At 32.9% G+C, this 5,021-nt stretch overlaps 1 non-coding gene across 1 annotated transcript; it reads right to left on the bottom strand.

Annotated features, from left to right (window-relative positions):
- Nucleotides 1-3,185: 3,185 nt before the first annotated feature.
- LOC145907514 (U1 spliceosomal RNA) lies at nt 3,186-3,342 on the bottom strand. Its single transcript, XR_014402899.1, has one exon. It is a non-coding gene; the product is annotated as a U1 spliceosomal RNA (small nuclear RNA).
- Between the last annotated feature and the right edge of the window lie 1,679 nt (nt 3,343-5,021).

The following is a 5,021-nucleotide window of genomic DNA, read 5'->3' as shown; positions in this document are numbered from 1 at the left end:
GGTGATGAAGTGGACATCAGTTGTTGAGTGTTTGTTTTGTTAACTGAGCCTCCTGCTATATTGAAGTGAGGTTCAATCATTACATTTCCAGTAATTACAGCACCTGGGATTTACAATTAAATATATAAGGCTTAAAAATATATAAGGCTTGAAAACCAATAAATGCGTAGTCATACTTGCTTGGTGCAAGGGGATTTGTGACTCAGCAATTCGTAAAGTAGGTTGTTGCCTTGCGTCCTTCTGTAAACCATCAAACACACATTTGATCTATAAAGCAAACAATTACGGGTAATAAACACTATGATATAACTTACATGTTTGTTTTGTGTTTCTTCTGTTTCAACTTTTATACCAAAGTTAGTTTTGTATAACTCGCCATTGAAATCCAATTGGACACAAACCTTTTCATAACCATTGTATGAGGTAAACGTTAACACAAAATCAAGTTGTGTTAAATTGTTTGAGAAAACTTTCTTCAGTTCCATATGATTTTCATCAAATGTAACTCGGTTACTTTTGCTTTTAAGTGTGAGAGTTGCATCATTTTGATCTGATCTGGTGAAAAAAAAAATTGTTACAGACAATCTTATTTAAATTGCAAGGATTTATTTAAAAACTAAAGTGAAAGTTTGCACATGCAATATTTTGTACATAATAAGTAACCTTTAATACCTTCCGATGAAATAAGATTTAATGATTTGGTAAGGGCAGTTTTGAATACATGTGTGTTACAGAATGAAAAAATCCAGATCAATTTAAACCAATTTGGTAGTTGGAGAAAATAATCATGCCTTTATTTTAGGCCAAATTTATTTTTTCAAAAATAACATCCACATCTCAGATTTCTGAAGTTTAAATATAAGCATTTTGAATACACATCATCAAAATAGAAAAACAGTTCTATTCCATATGTTTAGGCAGTAATTAAATCATTGTTAATAGTAATGTTAATATGCAGATCAGAAGAGAAAGGTATTAATTGTCAGTTAAATGTTTTAGCGGAAATAATCAAATTAAATGTGTGATTTCATGCAATTGTTTATCAAAATGAGATTTATATCCTTTGCGATAAATTATTACCTCAAAGTGAAACCGAGCAACTTTTCAAGATCGTCTTTAAGTGTCAAGTTGTATTTCAAGTTGTCACAAATAACAAATCTCCAAAGTCGTTCAACCGAGTCAAAAGTTTCCTTTTTTGGAAATCCACCCAGGATCATTTTCTCCTTTGACCAACCGAAGAGTTTCTTCCAAATTGTGCCAAACCTTCAAGTAGAAAACAAGGCTCAGGCATTTTGTTTTTCTTTAAAAAAAACACACTTACCAGGTAAAGTGAGTTACTTTAAATGTAATCTTCCCCTCTCCATTGTAGGATAAAGTTTGATAATCCTCCCATGTTTCACCATCTTCACTTGTCTCAACCTTAACATTTTGTTATGCAGTTTCATTACAACATCATTTGAAATAAAAGGATATTTAATGTTTTTACATAAGAATTATAATTACCTTCATTACTCCATAATACATTTTAACATTTCTACTTTCATGTTGACTGAATTAATTCAAGATAATTTATTTTTTCATTTTAAAATATGGCCGTAACAATCAATAAATGATAAAAACTATGAGAAAACCAAAGCTTAATAAACAGTTTCTGTTTTTTGCTAATTTATATGAAAGCACTTTTAAGTAACGACCACAAGGTGAATGTTTAAACTTACTACAACAAGTTGTGGGTCTTCACACACAAAACATGTTGGTAAAGTGATGGTAACATCTTTGGTGAACTTTAACCCACTTGGTCCACAATACAACAATGGAGTAATTTCCTTCTGTGGAATGAAAACCCAATAAAAAAAGTTTAAATATAATTGTTGAATAATGAAACATTTTACCTGTTAACAGCCAATCAATTACATCATGCATTTGTACAGACAACAAATGTAAAATATTCCATATGTTTGTACATGGTTGTGTATCAAACTTTGCTATTCGATGTTATTCTTTGTTAATTTTATGTCAAATTGTAATTACGTACATGTGCATATATTATTTTGGGTTAATCGCTTCGCTTCTCTCTGACATATGGGTAAATCTCTGACATATGGAAAATCAACTTTGGGTTTGATAATCAAATCAATGTTTTAATAATCCTCTCCATGTTACTATTTTCTAATTTCAATAATTGTATATATATCGATGGCCGTAAGCCACGGTAGCGAAGACAAAGACAGAGGGAGACTAGGAGAAGGAAAAAGATACACAATCTCCTTGCCGCATTTAGAGTTCTTGTTGTGATCTAGGGTATATGTTGGTGTTTGTCATTTCATTTCTATTCTAATAAAAAGGTCGCAAAGATAGTACATGGATAGTACAATGGTTTAATAGTCATAGTAGGAGTGTTTTCGTTTTGCGAATGTGAGATGTCCCTGTAGTTGTAAAAATTTGTCATTTGTTTTAACAGATTCAGTGTTCAGAAAAGAAAATATACTTTTTGTTTTCATAAAAAGTCTGTCATAGAGAAAGGTGACACATAACATAGCAACCAGGTGATGCCTGGGAATCAAATTTGGAGGGTGGATGAGCAGGGAAGTTATGCTTTGCAAAGCGGTTTTGAGCGGGTATTTTGGCAATTTGAGTGAAATTTTTATCCAATTCAGACAGGTAGTCATTTTCAAAAATCATGGATGTAGCCAAAAATTTAATAACAGAAGTACATCTACATTTTTCATTTTATGTTAGACCCACATCTTGTTGATGCGTTCAGGTCTAAATTAGTTGCTTGAAGCACCCTCCACAGAGATAATTTTAGCTGAAATGGCTGGAAAAATGCAGAAACATGAACCACTAAAACCTCATACAATATGTCAGCATCAGCCCTACCCTTATATATACAATAACCAAAAAAACTTGTTACTGAAAAGTTGTTTTGGCATCAACCGGGACTGTTTCTTACAGGGCATAGGATCTTACTCAAGGCTCCACAAATCCTTGCTATGTAATGTTAATTGCATCAAATATTTTTGAATTAAACTTGTGGACCTTCATGGAAAAATGAGAGTCATTTGAAGTTGATTGAACTGAGCCACAGAAGTAGGTTTGGGGAATAAGCCAATCATTTAATGTGTGGCTTTGATTAACTTACAAACATGATTTTGGGGATTTAATATTCGTATTGAACCTTTTCTTTAGTGTGAATGCAGTCTCCACTAGCAGAAATTGTACGACCAGGTACACACATTTGGGGGGAATTGCAAGGGTCAGCTAAGCCCAAGTGCAATGTCTAAGCTTCACCCTGGGCCCACCGCCAGCCTGATCACGGTGAAGGCCCTGTCAGGTAAGTTGATATTGAGTCTTAATCTCTTTTGACAATAAAATCCTGTATTCAAATCACACATGAGTAAAATCACTTACATTTGACTTTACATTTCCATAGTAACTTCTCAACCAAATTTTTACATCGGTATCCAGTGTTTTAGGAGGAATATTAACAACACAACCCATCACATCAAGTTTGCCACCTTCCATACCAACAACTGATGACGTTGACTGGATTACTTCATATTCTTCGTGCTTCTGTAAAATATAATTATTTGTCACGCCTAAGTTATTAGAATGTTAGTAGTAGTAATTATGACAATTTTCGTTATAGTTGTAAATTAAACAATTGATAAAACCTTGTTAAAGACCAAAGCAATTTTTGGATGAAAAGAAATGTTTATTGTAATGAAAAGTTTAGTATTTTGTTTTCAACAAAAATTTGCAATGTTATTTTTTTCACTTTGGAATTGATAAGATCCTTCCCTGCCTGTGTGAAGTTCCTACTAGTGACCGACAACCACTTAATTTTGTGCGTACATCCAGCCAATGACTCAGCACTTTCATCTGTCATATTGTTGCCATGTAGAACCACATGCTTCATCTGAACAACAGATATTACACAATAAATTTTTTACACAGAATTGCTCCAGAAAAGGTTGTTTTCAGGAAAGCATGCATCATTTCTAATTTTGTGCAATTCATAATTTTTTTTTTGAACATTGGTACAAAATACAAACCATTTCACGAAAAACTAACCAAAACTGCAGATACAGGGCAAGTGATCACCGTAAACTTTCGTAATCACACTAAAATGCAGAACCTGTTTCTTACAGGATCAGCCAGGCTTTTTTATCAGGAATATATATTTCGCCCCATAGGCGTTGTCAGTTCCTTACAGTAAACACAATAAAATGATTTCAAAAAACGTCCAAAAAACAACAACAGTAAAGAATGAGCTAGTGATAAAAACAACAACTTTGACATCTTGCACTGCTACTGTGCCAAGGCAAAACAACTTTCCTGATAAAAAGCCAGGCTAATCCTGTAAAAGAATGCTACTGTTTTTTTTAAATGCAAGTAACAAAACAATCTGAAATAGCAAAATTTACTTTTACAGGTATATCTAGTATTTTTATATTCTGTTAAGTGTATTTCATGCCACAAAACAGAATATGAACAATGGAACAAAGAAAAAACTCCAAATTTTGTTCCTAGCGCAAAGTGAAAAGTGAAGGACTAACTGTGTCTTACAGGTTTTTGCAAATCTTTAATCTTCTCTGAGAGAATTTCCACACCCATATCTCCTATGTTACAATTATACAGATGAAGTTTTCCAATATTGTGAATGCAACGAGCCAACGCAGCCTCTCCACTATCTCCTATCTTTTTCCCGGAGAGATTGAGTTTTCTCATCTGAATGAAACAATGAACTTGAAATTAGGATATTAGTAAGAATACGAACAAGGAAGGGGCTCATGGTTTTCAACGAACATGCATGTCAAGCTAGAAAATATAATGACCACACATTCTGAGTACAGAAATAAATTTAATTTTACAAATTTTAATTAATAATTTTTGTACTTTTTGTTTGTGGTGATATGAAACTACACAACAACCAATTGTCATGGTTCACTTGACTTCTGATTTGTATCTTACAGGTTTTTGTAAATCTTTAATCGTCTCTGAGAGAATTTCCACACCCT

This window comes from Ascidia mentula, chromosome 6 (genome assembly GCF_947561715.1).
Source record: "Ascidia mentula chromosome 6, kaAscMent1.1, whole genome shotgun sequence".
In the NCBI taxonomy this organism is placed as follows: Eukaryota; Metazoa; Chordata; class Ascidiacea; order Phlebobranchia; family Ascidiidae; genus Ascidia; species Ascidia mentula.
This window is presented reverse-complemented; position numbering and strand designations above follow the sequence as displayed.